General features: G+C 38.9%; 1 protein-coding gene across 13 annotated transcripts in view; it reads left to right on the top strand.

Annotated features, from left to right (window-relative positions):
- The window catches only part of LOC127690897 (uncharacterized), a 627,431-nt gene that overhangs the window by 210,396 nt on the left and 396,056 nt on the right, over positions 1 to 20,979 (top strand). The gene's annotated exons all lie outside the window — the stretch shown is intronic.

Consider the following 20,979-nt stretch of genomic DNA (forward strand, 5'->3'; position numbering starts at 1 on the left):
AAGCATAGCTGGCTGGGCTAACTTAGAATTCTTGGCTTCTTTTGTCTTCTCAGACCCATCCAACCCAGACAGCCTTCTGGTCAAGTGCAGAACTGCACACATATTTTGGATATCAAATGGTGCTCCCTGAATCCATAGCTGTGGTGTGTGCCCCTAAGTATAAACAGTAAGTATGTGAGATTCAAGTCTGGAATTTACAAGTATAAAATCACCAATGTCTCAAAACTATTTAAAAACTGTCTTTGTTCAGAGTGTCTTAACTGATTGCTATGAAAGCCTTCCTTTTATGTGCATATTCTAATGATCACCAAGATAAGCACTCTTAAAAGACATGATGACACCACTGCTGGTTTTTAAGGCAACCTCTTAAGAAGTAACTTTAAGAGGCAGAGATTGAAGAAATTCCACAGGAAACACTGAGATTTCCATGTTTTTTCCTTCCCAATGCTGTATTCTTCTGAATTCTTCAGGCAAGGTAGTGTTGGGCAAGCAATGAATATGCTTTCTTTTATAATATGTTTCGTCACTTGATGTCCTAAAGGTTCAAGCTAACACTAGTTCTAGACTATTGTCCCTTGTTCCTCACAATCAGTGGGCAAGAATTCATTGTACAAGAAAGGGATCCAGAGACATTGAGACAAAGATGTTTATATACACACAGGGGAAAGAGAAGGAGGACACAGAGTAGAGATGGAAGGACATTGAGAAGATGGAGGAAAAGAAGGAAGAGTATGAGAAATAAAAGGGAAATGAGCAAAGAAAGAAAGAAAACAAGGAAGGAGGGAAAGAAAGACAGAAAGGAAGAAACAAAGACAGGCAGAAAGAAAATGTGGATGGAAGACAAGGGAGAAAGAAATAGAAAAGAAAGGACAAAAATAAGAAACTAGAGGGCATTAATATTGGACAGGAATGACAAGGTCTAGAAGGAGGACAAAGATAAAAATGATGAATTGCAAAAGGAAGATTAGTTCACAGTTTCTAAAAGAGAATGGTAACATTGTGCAGAGAAGATGAGAGGAGAGATGGGAGGCAAAGAGAGAGGCAAGAAGGGAAAGAGAAAGAGGGAGAGATAGGGAGAGAAATCTAAGAAAGAAGAGAAGGTAAATGAGTAATGGAAAATTGAATGAAAGGAGGAAGGTGGAGAGAAAGGTGGAGATGAGAGACAGGAAACTTGGACTTGGAGCAAATGTGTGCAACTGTGAGTCTGTCTTTTCTCATTTCAGAATTGGGATTTTCACACTGACACCTACTGGATTAAAATAAATATCCAATTGTCTACAGAGTGGGCTCCATGCCCACAGACAGGACACAGCTCTCTTCTGTGTATGTATCTTTGTGCAAGTAATCAAGGCCGTGTTTTCAGGCAGGACACAGCACTGATTGGGTTTTTTCCTTACCCTCCTGGCAGTTCATCTTCATCACCCCTTCTTAGAAATCCATAATAACCAAATATCTATGATTCTGGGATTAGTGAACATAAGTTTTCTCATATTTGAAATCTGATCATTCACTGTCTCTGAGATGCTATTCCTTTCTGTCCCATAATCCTGATATCCGGGGATACTAATACTCTCAGGAGAAGATTAAGGAAGTAGGACTTGTGTGTACCTCAGGGTCAGAGTGTGAGAGCAGCATGCTTGAGGCTCTGAATTTCATCCCCAGTAACATGAGGAAAAGAACAATGTATGAAATCCATTAGCTTATACCTCTCCTGGGCATATACCCAGAGGATTCCCTGGCATGCAATAGGGACACATGCTCCACTATGTTCATAGCAGCCTTACTTATAAAGCCAGAAGCTGGAAAGAACACAGATGCCCCCACTGGAGGAATGGATACAGAAAATGTAGTATATTTACACAATAGAATACTACTCAGCAATTAAAAACAATGAATTCATGAAATTCTTAGGCAAATGGTTGGAACTAGAAAATATCATCCTAAGTGAAGTAACCCAATCACAAAACAATACACATGGAATGCAATCACTGATAAGTGGATATTAATTAGCCCAGTAGTTCTGAATTCTCAAGACACAATTAGCATATCAAATGATAACCAAGAAGAGGGAAAGAGAGGGCCCTGGTTTTGAAAAGAGTTGATCCAGCATTGTAGGGGGGTACCAGGACAGGGAAATGGGAGGGGGTGATTGTGAAATGGGCTGAGGGAGGGAAGAGAGATTATGAGACCAATAGGAAGGAGGTAACTGGGAAAGGGGAAAGCATTTGGAATGTAAACAAATATAGGAAATAAAAAAAGAAATCCATTAGCTTATTTAATGCTTATTCCCTGTTACTTTGTTCTTTATCAATGTCAGTTACAAACTTTCAGTCAGAGATCTGAATGCAAAGGACAAACTTGCACAAAAGGTAAATTATGCAAATCTTGTTCTGGAATTTTGTCTAGAAGAGTATGATTCTCACCATCTAGGGAGGTGGTTTCTTCTCCTATGTTGTGTTCTATGATCACACACTTAGTATGATCAGATCTCTGCGTGTCAGATCCACCCAAGATGGCAAGATTCTATCACTTTACTGCATATCAGCCAGGACTCTACCATTGAGTATAGATTCAGAGGAGATGCAGCAACATAGTGAAAAGACCAAAACATGTCCCATTAAATATATAAGGACCAGAAATTCAGTCATAGAGATCCAAAGTAATCTAAGATCCCATATCAGAGTCTCTCTCTCTCTCTCTCTCTCTCTCTCTCTCTCTCTCTCTCTCTCTCTCTCTCTCTCTCTCTCTCTCTCTCTCTCTCTCTCTCTCTCTCTCTCTCTCTCTCTGTGTGTGTGTGTGTGTCCATATAAATGTGAATGTATATGTGTACACATTTCGCCTTTTTCTCCTGATCATAGAAATACTGAGACCTAATAAAATTTAAGATTTCTTTTATAAGATACACATATTATCTTCTTTCTGTAGCATCATTGTGTAGACATGTGAAAACAGATACTATTTTTAGTTTATGCCTTTATCTGTGGTTTCAATACCTGTTGTTGTGAGAAGAGTTTGGCAGATGCCCTAGATCTGGAGTCAGGTTATTGTGAAGTGCCTGCTTTCCTGCATGATCAGTGGATACTGTTACACACTGTAAGATTTCCCCAGATTCCCTTTATGTACGCTCATGGATCAAAAGCAGAGAATGGTTTTCAGTTGAATGTGAGAAAGATGTTTCTAGCAGATCTGTTCTAAACTACATAGCCTTATCTTGGGATACAATAATGTTTAGGTACTGGGATGTTGAAAGAGATTGCATGATTATAAAAAATGCCTAGAACTCCAATCCCAAGGTTCTCTGTTGTAAAGACCCTTTCTAGTTCTGGCCAATGTAAAGCATACCTGTAATGGCAGCAGCAGGACAGCTATAGCAGGTGAATCATGAGTAACAAGCTATCTGATACTAAGTAGTCAAATTGTGTTAGTCCGATTAATCCTTACATTTTTGTATGCCATATTTGAGCATCCCTCCCCGGCATGCAATAAAGACACATGCTCCATTATATTCATAGCAGCCTTATTTATAATAGCCAGAAGCTGGAAAGAACCCAGATGTCCCTCAAAGGAGGAATGGATACAGAAAATGTGGTATATTTACACAATGGAATACTACTCAGCAATTAGAAACAATGAATTCACAAAATTTTTAGTCAAATGGTTTGATCTAGAAAATATCATCCTAAGTGAGGTAACCCAATCAGAAAAGAATACACATGGAATGCAATCTCTGATAAGTGGATATTAATTAGCCCAGAAGCCCTGAATACCCAAGGCACAAATCGCATAACAAATGACTCCCATGAAGAAGTATGGAGAGGGTCCTGATCCTGGAAAGGATAAACCTAGCATTGGAGGGGAATATAAGGACAGAGAAAAAGGAGGGAGGTGATTGGAGAATGGATGAAGAGAAGAAGGTTTATGGGACATATGGGGAGGGGGGATTCAGGAAAGGGGAAATCATTTGGAATATAAACAAAGAATATAGAAAACAAAAATATTAAAAAATATTAGGTAACTTTTATCATCTGATTTATATCATGACTCCAATATGACTGCACTAACTGGTACTTTTAATGAAGCAATATTTTGGAAGTGACTCTGGGTAAAATGTGCCAAGGTACGTAGTCATGACACACTGACTCTGACCATAAGGAGAACTATGTAGGAGTACTGGTCCCTAGACCCTTTCCCATAGCTGCCACCAACACTGCAATCACTCTCTCTAGGCTGAGAACTATTGCCCTACAGTGAGCTTTTTATATTAGAGGTTGGGGACAGGGCTCAGTAGGGAGAGTGCTTGTTTTTCAAGCTTTAGGCCCTGGATCCAGTTCCCAGCACTTCTGCAATCTGTCAAAGTGCTGCTTGCCTGTAATACAGCACTAGAGAGCAGGTATCAGGAGGATAATACCAAGATCCTTCTGTGCTCTATAGGATATATGGTGTAGCCTAGATCACATGAGACTCTCCTTTAGTATAATATAAAATGTATAAGTTGTTTCAAAATGTGAGTTTTCCATGACTTATCAACATTTCCTTTTCTCCAATTGCAGGACTGCAGTCATGTCACCATCTGGAACATCAAGGTAACTGTCACAGATTTGAGATGAATCAAATCTCATACACCTTCAGTTGTGGGAGTGTGTGTGTGTGTGTGTGAGAGAGAGAGAGAGAGAGAGAGAGAGAGAGAGTCAGAGAGAGACAGAGAGAGAGAGAGAGAGAGAGAGAGAGAGTTTAAGTATGTTTGTGTGTGTCAGCACATGCACTTATAAATGTCTATGTGTGTTTTATATATATGAATGTATTATATGTATGCATGTAATGTAGTGTAAATAACTCTGTATATTCAATGGGTGTTATGCATGTTGCTTTTATGTCACGTATAATTTATCTATGTCATTTATGTGCACTGGCATGGATGGAAGGCATACTATGATTATATACAGTGTCCAGAAGGAAAAACAATATTTATGGCTTATTCAAAGATAGACTAGTATTTGAGAAGTTCATAGCAATTAGAAATTAATTATTTTATATAGCATATTTATTAAGAGGTTAAGACAAAAATTTTGGCTGTGCACCAGTACGTGTGTAAGGCTCCAGTGCACCCAAAGCTGCTCTGCCTCATCTGCTGCAGTGTCAATATGGGACAGATTGTAAGTCCAACACTAACTAATCAACTGCAGAAGAGAAATATCTCAAAGGACCCAGATATTGGTCTATATTTTTCATGTACTCAAAGTGTTACCCTGAGTGATAAATTGATTTTTAAATAATTAAGAGAATTTTCTGACTCAAGAGAAACTTACTTTCTTTTGGGCTGACATTAATCTGAGATGTCTACCACCAATATTCAGTTTCTAATACAAACTGCATAATCTGATGTTTCTCTATGTGAGACTCTATTATCCTCTGGTACCCCATCATGGAAAACTGAAAAAAAAATGTATTTCCAGGAAAAGATCCTAGTGTTTCTGCTAGGCTCCCAGAAGAACCTTTGAGGATGCCAACTGAGGCTTATACCATTAAAGCAGTGACAGTTGCACTTTGATATTCACTGCATATTGAATCTGCAGTTCATCACAGATGTGAAAGGAACTTTGGTAACTAAGTGAGCACCTCTCAAACCCTGGAAGACAAGAGGAAATGTTACATTTATATAACATAAATAGGACAAGGAAGCCTTTCTCCATTCTTCATACACCATGTCACCTGCTCCAGTCTGTCCAGTCCTACAACCAAGTTGTCCTGATGGTCATATTCCTGACTGACCAATCTAGCCACAAAACACATCATAATATACCAGGAAAATCTGTCTGGCCTAGGGACAGTAAAGTGCTTGCCTGAACATGGTTCCTACAGCATGTGATTTCCATGAATTGTTAATGACCTGGCCACTGAGGATAGGGTTTGTGTCTACCTCACACAAAGTTACTGTCCTGAACAAGGGATGACACCACAAACTCACTGTTGCTGACAGATGGCAGAGAGAAACTCAGTATGACCTGAGGGTGGACAACTATTCTCTTCAATGCCTCTGACTTTGGCCCTGTGCACAAGTGAAGCTGATCACAACACATTGATGTTTCCCTCAAATTTCACAGAATCCCTGTGATTTAGAGCTTCAGGCATGGATTCCATCCTGTGAAACAGCCAAAAATTCAACCAGAAATTGTTGGTTACTATTATAACAATAGTTCCATGATTGCATCTATAGGCATATCCTTCCTATCAGGTCAGCAATATAGCAAAAAGAAGCCACTACTTGTCAGAAATGACTTTTCTCCCAACACTATGCATAGCACCATACTGCACAGAAAATGCTAGGCAGCAGGGAAGAAGTTTGCCAGTCTCAGATCATTTCTCTATCTGCCAAGACTGAACTGTGATGTCTTAAACAGTAGGGTCTTACCATCTACTTCTGGTCTGTAACCAAGAGAAATAGTACAAGTTTATATTGTTCATGTAACTCTAAGCTTCCCCAAATAAAAGTACATAGTGGATTTCTCAAACCTGAGTCTGAATTTCTTTGGTCATAATCAATAGTAGCTAATAGAACCTTGCTGTATCCTCCCTAGTGGATCCTCCCTTTTCCTTAAGACTTATGGTCTTCAGCTTGGGCTTTGAAGTCTATTCAGAGTCCCAGATTACATACACTGTAAGAGTTCAGTTGCCCAGACATCCATGCTCCTAAATTAGCCTGTTGACCCTTTGGTCCTAGGACCTGGCCTAGGATGGTGTGAAGCTGAAAACAATAGTGAACTGTTATTTATGAACTGGCTGGTTATTTCAAGGTTGCCTAGAAGTGTGTGAAATTAGCATGACAGGACTGAGTATCATGTGTTCATAATGATTGCTACTGGATCCCCAAGAGTAGCCAGGGCTCACTAACCATTGCTATCTGATAATAATGAGTTCTCGATTATTTCCACAAGTCAACACTCAGCAAATGGATAACACATGGAAGCCACACTGACGGCCCTTCCATCCCTACAGTGCAAGGCTTTCTTACCACTGGCTTCTTGGGTGTCTCTGGGGAGATGAGTACAGGAAGTGCATCTGTGTCCTTCCTGCAATGCTCACATTCCATTCCACATGTGTCCTAGACAAGCTCTGTTTTTCACTTCTATTATGTCCTTCCCTTGTATGCTCTCCTATCCTTCTTGTTGTTGGTGTATGTAAAGACAGACAGTATGTTTTTTCACATCACAGGTGGCCCTGTAGACACGGATACAACTCAACCCTGAGCCCAAATTGTTGCAGACCAGTGCAGAGTGTTAAATGAGGTGGTAATATCAGTTAAAGACCAGGCTAAGAGTCCAGATCATCACTTTTAAATGTTCCTAGATGAAAAGATGAGGAGTAAACAAAGCATTCTGATCTCCAAGGCTCTCCAGAGTACCACTTACTTTAAAGATGGTAAATGGAGCTCCAAACAAGGCTCAGTGCTAAAAAGAACAGCACTAAATCTGTGGATCGTAATTGATCTCAGCACCCATATGTTGGCTCACAAGTCTTTGTACTCTAGTTGTAATTTCCTGTGGTAACCTCGGCTCTCATCAGGAATGCATATACCTACATGTTGATGAAATATTCACACAGAAAGTCTTCTATACAAGCAAGAAAAATAGAAATATATAAACATGGGAGTCTAAAACCATGTACCTGCTCATGAGATACCCTAGGTTTGCTCAGACTTGAGGCAGGTCCCTCAAGGGAATGTAAGCTGAGGATCTGGACAGAGAAACATGGGGAAGCAGAGACTTTAGAGTTCTAGTGGAAGCTTATTGTGACTGAAAACCCCAAGACACCAAGAGATGGAGAACATGGAACATTTTAACCAGGTGCATATGGACTTTCTCCTCAGCCATTAGCTCTCCCTGATTTGCACCAGAGAAAGCATAATAGCATTCAAGTTGTGGGCACTGAATGAGTTTTCTAGAGAAATCTTGGGGCTGCAAGTGAGGACCTGAAGGAGAAAATAGAAGTTAGGAAACCTTGCCAATCTTCCTATAGTTTATTGTCCTGAGCACAGGCCCCTCAGTATGTGCTCTGGGAGTTTAGTCTGACTGGGATAAACTTTATGTACATATGTTCTTGGCTGAGTTAAATGCCAAATTTAAACAGTGTCTGAAGGAACATGGGATGAGGAAATTGAGCAATGAGGAAGGAATAAATGTCCTGGTCTTGGTGAGGTTTTAGGTAGAAGGTTGCTAATATCTTTCCTTTTCACTAAGGCTCAAGGTAATTAAGTAAGTCGTCCTGAAGAAAAATGCAAAAGTGTTTTGGTCATGCTGGCTTATATCTGAAGTCTTGATACTTTGGATAGAAGCAGAAATATACCATGACTTTTATTCTGTTTTGATTATATAGTGAGACCTGGTCCCACTAAAGGAAGTTCTAGATAGGAGAGGAGGAATGTTGGTACTTCTCCATCAACAAGCATAAAACCTCTCAAGTGCTTCCACTGACACACTTATAGAGCTGGTTCTCCTCCCTGCTGCTGACATTTTCCTGTTATCATAATAACTGGGATTTGTAGTCTATGAGATGCCAGGTATAGTGACATATCTGAATAAAAATCATGTGCTGTTTTTCTTTTTGAGGTAGGATATCTATTTAAAGCAGGCTAGCAACATGATTTTCTTGCATCAGCTTCACAGAGCTTTGGGTCACAATGATGTTGATGTTCTATTTAGGCCAGAGTTAGTGATATAGCATGCTCAAGTTCTGGAGCACCAAAATCCACAAATCATTAATGTAGCTGCTAGAAGCTAAAAGATTATACATAGGTAGGCAAAGACACAGGTGACAATAAACAAAAGCTTATTGCACACAACATAGGTCAATGCCCTGCTCTCTCTGGCCACTTACCTTTCTATAGTCAATAGAGATTTAGTGGGAGCAGAAGAATGAAGTTCTCCACAGACTGACTGGAGCCACCTGAGGAGACAGAGATTCTAAGCTGAATGAGGAAGTGGAATGCCTGTCAGTTACGATTGAGTGCCTCTCCCCTCCCTGACTTTCTGGATAGATGGCTATAACACTGGCCACCACACTGGTTGTCCATTTGGCATTCCAGGACTCTTAGCAATTTCATTCAGCAGTATCGGAAAGAGAGAACACGATTGTACAGTGGTTGGAATCCCACACATTATGATGGAAGACCAGGAAAAGGAGGAAGCAGTGGATGCCACAGTTTTCATGAACTAACACCTAAGCCTGATTTCATGGAGACAAGGGGCAGTTTCTCATGTGCACAGGAAAGAAAATGGTGATACAATTATAAAAATACCAGTTGAAGTATGTGTGCATACATGTGCCTTTACATCACAGGAGGTTTCTCCACTTATGTGCAATATATGAGTATGTATACAAGTGAGGGTCTTCATGAGTGTGAGCATATACTTGTAGATGTTAACATTCATTCATGTGTTCTTTGGTCTGTGTGTGCTCTCCCTGCCTCTAAGCATATAGCCTATAAGGATAAAGCAAAGAACTTGTTGTCAGGGATTCTACTGCTGCCCTGGGATCCTTTTACCACAGCTCAAAGGGCATCCAAGCAAGAAAAAGATGTGGGAAGGCTGGGATGAACTTGAAAGCCTAGAGGGCCCATGGTCTTCAGAAGAGGGATGGAGGCTTCTCTGGATTCTCTGTGGAAAAATCCTAAAAGTGTCTATTTCTCAGCTTACTCCTCCATACACCCAAGAAGCTGCAACCCATGTTGTTTTGGAGATATGCATTGTTGAGTGCATGGGAAAAGCAGGTCTTTCACAGACAATCTTACAATATAAAGAACACAGAGATTTCTGTATAGGTCAAAGCTGCAGGCATTTTGATGGGACAGACTCTCAGCTATCTCAATTAAACTTACTTCAAGTTGTTCAACAATCTACCTACCCACGTGGTTCTCACTGATTGTTTACAGCTCTTTTTCCTATCTTCTGTCTTCATCAGTATCTTCTGATACTCCTGCATCTGCTTTTGTCCCTTTTGTCTCTCTCCTCCCCTGGTCAACCCCAGTAATTTCTGACCCAACTATTGGCTGTCAGATATTTATTATTAGCACTCAACAGTAAGACAGTGCCAGAACATCTTCTGGGTTGCCATCAGGCGATGGCAGGTGTGAAAGGACAAAATTTGCAAGTCTGAAACCCAGTGATGGGTCATAGAAATGGCAGTATCAAATTCCTACCTTTGCTGGGCTGGGGTGGCACACGCCTGTAATCCCAGCACTTTGGGAGGCAGAGGCAGGTGGATTTCTGAGTTCAAGGCCAGCCTGGTCTACAGAGTGAGTTCCAGGACAGCCAGGGCTATACAGAGAAACCCTGTCTCGAAGAAAAACAAATCCTACCCTCACTTTGCTCTTTGTCAGTACAGAATTCACAAATGAAAATGAACACACACCTTCATACAAAGTAAGTAAGGCCACCACAACAATAGGAGGATGTGCTCACAGCATGCAAATATGGAGGACAGAAGACAATCTAGGGTGTTCCTTTTGGGATGGCTCTACTTTTACAGTTGTGAGCCAGCTGACGAGGTGCTAGCAATTAAATTCAGTTCTTCTGAAAGAGCAGTGCATGCTCTTAATCACTAAAGTGTCTCTCTAACCCTCATCTAAGATACTTAACATTTGTTTGTTTGTTTTGAACAGGTGGGAAAGGACAAAATTTACAAATCAGAAACCCAGCGATGGGTCATAGAAATGAGTATCAAAATCCTGCCTTCACTTTGCTCTTTTTTTATTAGATATATTTTTTAATTTACATTTTAAATGATTTCCCCTTTTCTGGCCCCCCACTTCCAGATTGCTCTACTTTTACAGTTGTGAGCCAGATGATGAGGTGCTAGAAATTAATGTCGGGTATTCTGCAAGAGCAGTGCATGCTCTTAATCACTAAAGCATCTCTCTAACCATCATCTAAGATATTTAACATTTGTTTGTGTGTATGTTTGTTTGATATGGAGCATTAATGGTATGAAGTGTGCACATTAGCAGACAATATTGGGAAGGGTGTTCTATTCTTTAATCTTTATATTGAATTTGGGAATGAAACTTAGGCTGACAAACAGAAAATCACAAGAAAGTACGACATAGCATATCAAAAGAAGAAGAGAGCTTAGGAGAAGACAGAAGATTCTGAAACATGTTTTTACATATTTAGGAGTCTCCTAAAAATACTACATTGAAAGCTGTGTTTGGGGAAGACTTTGTAGAATCCTTTAGACCCTATGGTTGCTGCTTCAGTCTCGGTTTGTACAAATAAGCTTTGATCAGTTGACTTAGAAGGTTTTAGTCTTCATGTTTCTAGTGTCTCCTCTGGCAATTGTACTATTTCTACTTATTTTTCTACTTCAGGGTTCCCTGAGCTCCTCCAATGAGGGGTGTTTAATGGAGACATCTCATTTGGATTGTGTGCTGCTCTCTCTCTCTCTCTCTCTCTATCTATCTATCTATCTATCCCTCTATCTCTCTCCTCCTCCTCTTCCTCCTCCTCCTCCTGCTCTCCCCCCTCTCTCTTTGTGTTTCTCTCTGTCCGTTTCACTATCTCTCTGCCTGCATAATGTCTGACTGTGGGTTTTTGCATTTGTTGACATCAGATGCAGGAGAAACCTTCTCTGATGGCTGAATAAGGCACTGATCTATGAGTATAGCAGAATATCCTAAAAGGGAATTATTTTGTTCACTGTATTCATTTGTGTATTTATGTTTAGATCTATAGGATTGATATTAAGTATTCTGAATATCTAGTTTCCTTTTCTTGGCCACTTAAGCAGTGTCTGATGTGTGTAAATCCCTTGAGGCTCAGGAGTGGCTAAGCCCCTCCCCTGAGCACCTCCAACTGCCAAGTTCCACAGAGAGAACACTCTAACTGCCCTACAGGCAGGCCTCAGTTTCCCCATCCACACTCCATCCTTACAGAGTAGCCCAAGCACAGAAGTCGAAATTGCAGCCATCCCTACCCTGGAAAGCTCTGTGCCCAACCCCATGAACAGGTGTATATCCCTGTCTTGGATTAAGTTCTTTGCTGCTTTGCATTTGAGCAGAGGCAGCAGCACCAGAGGAAGTTACGTTTGGTTCTTCCTCCCAGCGCCATTCCCCAGGAAGAAGACTCGAACTCAAAATATATTTATAAATACACTCGTCATATAGTTAGGCTCATTTCTCACTTATTCATATCAAAAATTAAGCGAGTTAGTCTAATTGATATTCGGCTGTGTGTCTGTTTACCTTTGCTCAGAAAACGTAGGCCTGTTTTGTCTCATTTTCCCAGGCGAATCTTCCACCCGGCACTCTCCCAGAATCCTTTCTGCCTCCTGCATGCCCCGCCTCCTACATTGTGCCTAAGCTATAGGCCATCAGACTTTAATTGACAGGTGCCTTATCCATACAGATATTCTCTCCACACAGCACTCTGGGTGTTTCCTTCCCAATAAAATTTTTGTGTGAGATTTTTGGGCTGTGTGGCTCTATAGAATTCCTTGCCTTCTGATTGCCAGGTTACATTTCTATCCCTGCTGTAACATGTACAGGGGGTTCCATCTCATATGACATGGCCTGAACACAGATTGTTTGGTTACTCCCACATCTTTTGTGTCACTATTGTTGTAGCATATTTTCAGTCAAGATATTAAAAATATTTTTACATTTCTTGGTTATATAAGCGTAAGTATTTTGCATGAATGTTTGTGTGTCTGTCTGTGTGTGTGTGTGTGTGTGTGTGTGTGTGTGTGTGTGCAGTGCATATCTATTGGCTACAGAGGTCAGAAAATTGTTTCCAAGTCCCTTGAAAATACCGGAAGTTAGAGGCAGTTCTGAGCCATCCTATCAGAGCTGGAGCCCAAACCAAGGACTTCCAGACAAACAGCCAATGCTATTAATCACTAAGCCAACCTCCCAATCTGTCTCTTGTTTTCTTTCTGAATCAACTGAAAGATACTTGAGGCATAAGAAATAATACTAAAATAAAATAGATTATCTCTGCTTTCTTATTTTGGACCTTACAGATAGAAAAACATGATCATACAGGTTACCTAAAATGAGGAGCCAAGATAACATGCATAGGAGAAAAATGATGTTTAGATATATTATATTTGCTCTGTTTACTCTTTAGTGTATATCTCTGACTAATTTTAGTGAATTATTCACTCTATGAAGATTTGCTAATTTTTACTGTTCAGGAAAAAGAGAAATAATAACACATTTACATGTATTTCAGAGATATTTACTACAAATTGGAAAATGGTTTCAGGATGCCATTATAATCAAGTTATGCTTGACTCCGAAATGATGACTGTAGATGTTTCCTTCCCTTGATTTCACAGTTTATGGTTTTCCTAATGTAACAAAGATAGTAATATAACTATTTTAACTAAGTGTAGGATCCAGAATATCAGCTGCCAATCACGAAGCAACCACTTCATAAGCACTTTTCCCCGGTTATAATTGAGAGTGATTGTTTGCAAGGCTGAGACTGCTTGGTGGACAATTACATAGGATGCATTCCATTGTCATGGTGCTAAATGAATGACGTAATCCATGTCCACAAAGAGAGAAACATTTTGTTCAAAGACTCTCAATAACAATTATAATACAGGCTTCTTCAGAAAGAACTTCCAGGATATAAAACAGCAAGGGAGGGGACAGAGAGGAAGAGGACGATGGAATTCTACCCTCTGGAACAGGCAGTAGGCAGGGAAAGATATTTTATTAATATACAAGAATAGTTATATGGAATCCATTGATCTTAGATGGATTAATGTCAACTCTCTGAAGTTTTCAATAAGTTTTAATAAAATAATGTTTAAGCCTATATTTAGAAGACATCCTAAAAATTTTAAAAGTTACAACTTGTTGATGCTAGTAATAATAATCTGTGTGTGTGTGTGTGTGTGTGTGTGTGTGTGAATCTCACTTTGTAGCCCTATTCAGTAACTCACATGTAGATCAGGCTGGACTCCATCTAAGTGATTTGCCTGCCTCTGCCTTCACTTCCAGGATAAAAAGTATCTACCAGTACTCCAGGACAAGAGCATCAATATTTTAAAAGCCTGAAGAATTCTTTACCAGGGCTTCATTAATAGTTTATTAGAACTCCATTCATTGAAAATAAAATTGTTAATTTTAGAGGTTTTCATCTGAAAATTGCATGGATAGGAGAGGAAATCTGAAACAATATTACCTTCAGTCACTTTCCTACACTTTTATACCTTTCATGTATACATCTTTAGAAATGTACATTAGATCATCACTAATCACTTAAACTTTTACTTCCTTAGAAATGTACAATTTGTATTTACACATCTTAAGCTACTTTTTAGACCCTCACAACTTAATTGAACTTGAACCCTTTTCATCTAATCATTTACCAGGAAGCAACAAATTTAAATAAAGAAATAGTAAAATAATTACTTTGAAACTTATTTTGTGAGTTTGTCTCTTTAAGAGGGAACTAGTTCAGCAAGGTAGACTGTGTTTGCCTTTCTCAGCAAGAAGCCTACAATTTCCCAGAAAACTGTAGGTAGAAGCCCCAGTTATATGACTTAACAAGGCAGCTAGTGTCTTGGTAAATAAGCTTATGTGTTTGCCCTGTTAAAGCTACAGTTCATAAGTCCATATGCTCAAAATTCTGAAAAGAATAGCAGGAAGTATAATCCAAATGGTCTCTGTTTCCACAAAAATTACAAAGACGTGCAGGCTACCTAGATATTTGTCCTGGTTTCCATGGTCAACAAGATGTCCTCCTTGGCCAGTCTTTGGCTGTCCTATAGGAAAGCATTAAGTCTTCTGTTCCTGCTCAAGGCAGCATGGACTTTCAGCTCCCAGAACCAGAAGGTCTAAGAGAGTTTCCTGTAGAGAGAACACACTAGGGAAAACTGAACTTATTTGAAAAGGCAGAGTCAATAAGTGTCTACAGTCTTGACAAACCCTGCTGGAGAGAGAGGCTTGTGTACATTTCAGTCTAGTGGTTACCAAAGTCCAGGTGCACTGTTATCATGCCCATTTGTCAATTACATCTCTGAAGAGATGGAGGATCATGTATTAAGTAACCCCCATTTTAAATAAACTTTACTTGTTTTAATTACTAGTTTTAGGATTAACCTTGAAGACACATACAGGAAGCTAAATAAAGTTTGTCATTCACAGGAATGACATAACAGTTTACAAATTAGTAGCATTCATAAGAGTAAGAGTTGATAATTTTATCCCTGTTCAACTTGAGCTTTATAATTTTGAGTTGAAGATTTAAACTTGAGATCTTTTGCCATTAAAATATAATGTTTAACTATAGATACGCTGCATAGAGGGCCTGGAAATTTTTCTTGATCCTTTCTACAGTGCAACATTATAGAATATCATAATTTCTTGTATAACTCAGTTTACCCAAACAGCTAAAGCTCAGTAAAGTTAGCAAACAAATCATACAGACATCTATCTTTAAGTCAAATACTTTTTTTAAAATTTGTTTTTATTTTATTCGATATATTTTTTTCTTTACATTTCAAATGATTTCTCCTTTTCTGGTCCCCCACTCCCCGAAAGTCACATAAGCCCCCTTCCCTCCCCCTGTTCCCCCCCCCCCACCTCTTCCCACTTCCCTGTTCTGGTTTTGCCTTATACTGCTACACTGAGTCTTTCCAGAACTAGGGGCCACCCCTCCGTTCTTCTTGTACCTCATTTGATGTATGGATTATGTTCTGTGTATTCCAGTTTTCCAGGCTAACATCCACTTATTAGTGAGTGTATACCATGATTGATCTTTTGAGACTGGGTTTCCTCACTTAGTATGATGTCCCTCAACAGAAGAATGGATGCAAAAAATGTGGTATATATATACAATGAAGTCAAAGAATTCTAATCAAGTAGATCTTAGGTATTTATGAACCTTACATATCAAATACATATTGTTCCCCACATTAATTTAGAAGTCTGGTATTCAATATCATTAGCAAAGATATAAGCATTTTGAAAAAATATCCCTAAGTCTGTTTGTGTTATCCTGAGTACATCTTTATATCTTTAGGAACTTATCATAATACAAAAATACCCTCCATTATAATTCCAATACTTGCTTTTGTTCCTATATTCAAAATCTGATTGCCTTAGTTGGCTTACAGTATAGGGTCATCTTAAAATGGTGATGAAATCAAATGGATTGAACCATTTAAACTTAGTAAAGATTGCTGCCAGCCATGTGCTTGCTATTTAATACATCTATTTTTTTTAGTAAATCTGATTTTTGAACAAGAGTTGAACCCAAGTTTCACATACAGTATATATATTTTACTGGAAATCAATGTGTCAGTTTATCATAGGACTGGGAACAGTCTCACCTCCAAACACAGCTGTATCATTCCTTGGCATATATTTAAAAGATGCTCTACCATCCCACAAGGACACATGCACAACCATGTTCATAGCAGCTTTGTTAATAATAGCCATAACAGTGAGCATAATAATATAATTATAATATATTATATATAATATTATATTACAATATACTGTGTCCTGCCTATAAATTGTGCAGGGACAATGATAGAGACTGAGGGAATGGTCAACCAATGATTGGCCGAAATTGATATCCATCCCATTGGCAATAACCAGTCCTGAAACTATTGATGATACTCCTTTATGCTTACAGACAGTCAGTTACTCTAACTGTCTTCTGAGGGACTATCACCCAATGGAAATAGAGGCAGACTTGCTCCCAAACTTTAGATAGATTTTGTGGAGTCTTATTGCAAAGTTATCCAACTATGAAGATGCTGAATTTAATATTGTACTTTCATCCACAGAGATGATTCAAAGTTGCATGAACATAGAAATAGAGGAACATGCAGAATGCCCACATTATCATACAGTTTAGGATTAGTAGGGATAACATGTACATTGTACTTTTCAGATGGTTATTGCATTTAATATAAGAATTTGAGTGTTATTCCTGCTACCTGTTGGACACTATTGGTAACAACTAAAAAAAATGTAGTAAAAGTTATTTAGTTCTCTTACATAGCAACAAAATATGGCCAAACTTATTCTTAGAATCCATCTGCCTCCAGGATGTCTTCTCTATTAAAAACTCAAAAACAAACAAATGAAGAACAATAACAACAACAAAAAATCAGAAGAATAAAGCAAAGAAAAAATGAAATAATCAATGATATTTTCTCTCATACCGTTATTTATTTCCCTATATGATCTATGGTACTCTACAGAACATATCCAGAACCTACCATCTCTTTGTGTAAGGGTACATGATTTACCTAAGAAGGAAACTCTGCACTCTATTCTGTATAAGTTATTCTGTATAAAATGTATACTTATTCTGTGTAACTTCAACATGCTGGGGTCTCGCCATTACCAAGGTAGATGACCAAGTGAGCTTGTAGGCAAGACTTAAAGCACATTAGTGTATTCCAGGATAGGTGACCTCTATCTTACTCCATCTTTAAAGGCATTCATTACCAGGCATGGGAGCTGGAACTTGTTACTGGGGAGGTCTGGAAACTTGCCTAACCAATGCTCTTGCTTCAGGCTAAGTAACTGAGCACTTTCTAGTTTTTGACAAACTGCCTGAAGCCTGAGATTTTTTTTTTTTTTTTTTACCTGACTTGCCTGGACTTGTCCAGTTGTTTAGTCTTAGCCTCATAAACTGCCAGTTTGAAACCTGTCATGGAGTTAGCCTAGCCTTCTCACATGAAGCCAAACACTATTCAAATGATTACAGTCTCTCAATGTGCCATAGCTACTTTTTCTTTCTTTATTTCTTTACAGTTTTCTTTTCTCAGGAGTTTTTTTATGCACAACTTCTTAAGTTTCCTATTCTCTCACAACAACAGCACTTTTGCCATAGTCTCCTAGTACCTGTGCCCGGGGCAACTTGACCTGAAATTTGCATTTGTTTAGCTCAATACACATTTTGTTACCCTTTCTTCTCTGGAGACTCTCAGATTCCACCTTTTCAATTGTTAAACATCTCATTGAAGGCTTTGTAACAACTCTGAGTAAACTTGAAACCAGAAAAGCAAGACTCTGATTTAAAATCACATCTCTTTGATGATGATAGAGAACTTTTTTTAAAATATTTTTATTTTCTATATTCTTTGTTTACATTCCAAATGATTTCCCCTTTCTCAGTTCCCCCCTCCCCATATGTCCCATAAACCTTCTTCTCTTCATCCATTCTCCAATCACCTCCCTCCTTTTTCTCTGTCCTTATATTCCCCTCCAATGCTAGGTCAACCCTTTCCAGGATCAGGAGCCTCTCCATACTTCTTCATGGGAGTCATTTGTTATGTGATTTGTGCCTTGGGTATTCAGGGCTTCTGGGCTAATTAATATCCACTTATCAGAGATTGCATTCCATGTGTATTCTTTTCTGATTGGGTTACCTCACTTAGGATGATATTTTCCAGATCAAACAATTTGCCTAAAATTTTTGTGAATTCATTGTTTCTAATTGCTGAGTAGTATTCCATTGTGTAAATATACCACATGTTCTGTATCCATTCCTCCTTTGAGAGACATCTGGGTTCTTTCCAGCTTCTGGCTATTATAAATAAGGCTGCTATGAACATCATGGAGCATGTGTCTTTATTGCATGCCGGGGAATCCTCTGGGTATATTCCCAGAAGAGGTATAGCAGGGTCCTCCAGAAGTGTCATGTCCAGTTTTCTGAGGAACCGCCAGACTGATTTCCATAGTGGTTGTACCATCTTACAGCCCCACCAGCAGTGGAGGAGTGTTCCTCTTTCTCCACATCTCTTGATGATGATAGAGAACTTTAAGAAGGACACAAATAACTCCCTTAAAGATATACAGACCCAGAAATGAACCCAAACACCTATGGTCACTTAATCTTCGACAAAGGAGCTTAAAACATCCAGTGGAAAAAAAGATAGCCTTTTCAACAAATGGTACTGGTGCAATTGGACGTCAGCATGCAGAAGAATATGAATTGATCCATTCTTATATCCTTGTACTAAGCTCAACTCCAAGTGGATCAAGGATCTCCACATAAAACCTAACACACTGAAACTAATAGAAAAGAAACTGGGGAAGACCCTTGAGGACATGGGCACAGGGGAAATGTTCCTGAACAGAACACCAATAGCTTATGCTATTGACAAATGGGACCTCATAAAATTACAAAGTTTCTGTAAAGCAAAGGACACCATCAAAAGGACAAATCTGCAACCAACAAATTGGGAAAAGATCTTCACCAACCCTACATCAGATAGAGGGCTAATATCCAATAGATATAAAGAACTCAAGAAGTTAGACCCCAGCAAACCAAATAACCCTACTAAAAATGGGGTACAGAGTTAAAAAAAGAATTCTCACCTGAAGAACTTCGGATGGTGGAGAAACATCTTAAAAAATGCTCAACTTCATTAGTCATCAGGGAAATGCAAATCAAAACAACCCTTAGATTTCACCTTACACCAGTCAGAATGGCTAAGATTAAAAACTCAGGAGACAGCAGGTGTTGGCAAGGATGTGGAGAAAGAGGAACACTCCTCCACTGCTGGTGGGGTTGCAAATTGGTACAACCACTCTGGAAATCAGTCTGTCGGTTCCTCAGAAAACTCGGCATGTCACTCCCAAAAGATCCTGCTATACCACTACTGGGCATATACCCAGAGGATTCCCCAGCATGTAATAAGGATATATGCTCCACTATGTTCATAGCAGCCCTATTTATAATAGCCAGAAGCTGGAAAGAACCCAGGTGTCCCTCAACAGAAGAATAGATGCAAAAAATGTGCTATATATACAGAATGGAGTACTATTTAGCCATTAGAAACAATGAATTCATGAAATTCTTTGGCAAATGGATGGAGCTGGAGAACATCATACTAAGTGAGGTAACCCAGTCTCAAAAGATCAACCATGGTATGCACTCACTAATAAGTGGATATTAGCCTGGAAAACTGGAATACCCAAAACATAATCCACACATCAAATGAGGTACAAGAAGAACGGAGGAGTGGCCCCTGGTTCTGGAAAGACTCAGTGTAGCAGTATAGGGCAAAACCAGAACAGGGAAGTGGGAAGGGGTGGGTGGAAGAAAAGGGGGAGGGAAGGGGGCTTATGTGACTTTCGGGGAGTGGGGGACCAGAAAAGGGGAAATCATTTGAAATGTAAATAAAAAATATATCGAATAAAATAAAAATACATCTGAAAAAAAAAGAAAAAAAAGAGAGAAGAGACAATATCAAGGTAGAATATTGGACACACCTGGGGGAGTGAGAGAAACACTGCCTTCATAAAGCAAAGGGTGCTTCTATAACATTTTGGGAGTTATCTTAGTGCAGAATCTGATGGAGATGTTTGGGAAGGAATGGAAATCTAAGGAAAAAGAATAACAATTTCTTTTACTTCCTGTTCAGGTAAAAGTAAGGGTTAGTGTGGCTATTAACAATCCTGATAGGAGTCACTAGTCAATGAAGTGCCATTTTCTTTTTCTGTAGGCAAGGGAAATGACTCTAATCTCTGAACAAGATTAATTTTTATTAATTTTTTATAAATACTAATTTTGGTTTTTGATCTTTTTGTTTGTTTGATTCTAACCACCAGGAATCCATATGTAATCTATCTTGAGCTGGGCAAATCTTGGGATTTTAGAATATATGGACTCCCTGAGAACTAATTAGATTTAATTTTTAGGAGAACCTGGTTATTCCCTTGACCTCAACATAAATTAGCTACATAAACTTTATTGAATCCTAATAAGTGCGTGTCTTCTTCTATAGGCTTCAAAGATTCCTGTGATTTTTGCATTTATTAGACTCTAAGGTTCACAGTGCTGATGAAGTCTACATGCTGTCCTTTTCACATTCACTTTGAATAGGTTTAAAAAACTAGGAATTGAGAACCTTTGGAGATGTATATATATCCTAATACTTTAGACAAATAGTTCTCATATTGTTGCACATATATTATTGTGGTTATCTATCTATCTGTCTATCTATCTA

Source organism: Apodemus sylvaticus, chromosome 8 (genome assembly GCF_947179515.1).
Source record: "Apodemus sylvaticus chromosome 8, mApoSyl1.1, whole genome shotgun sequence".
Taxonomy (NCBI): domain Eukaryota; kingdom Metazoa; phylum Chordata; class Mammalia; order Rodentia; family Muridae; genus Apodemus; species Apodemus sylvaticus.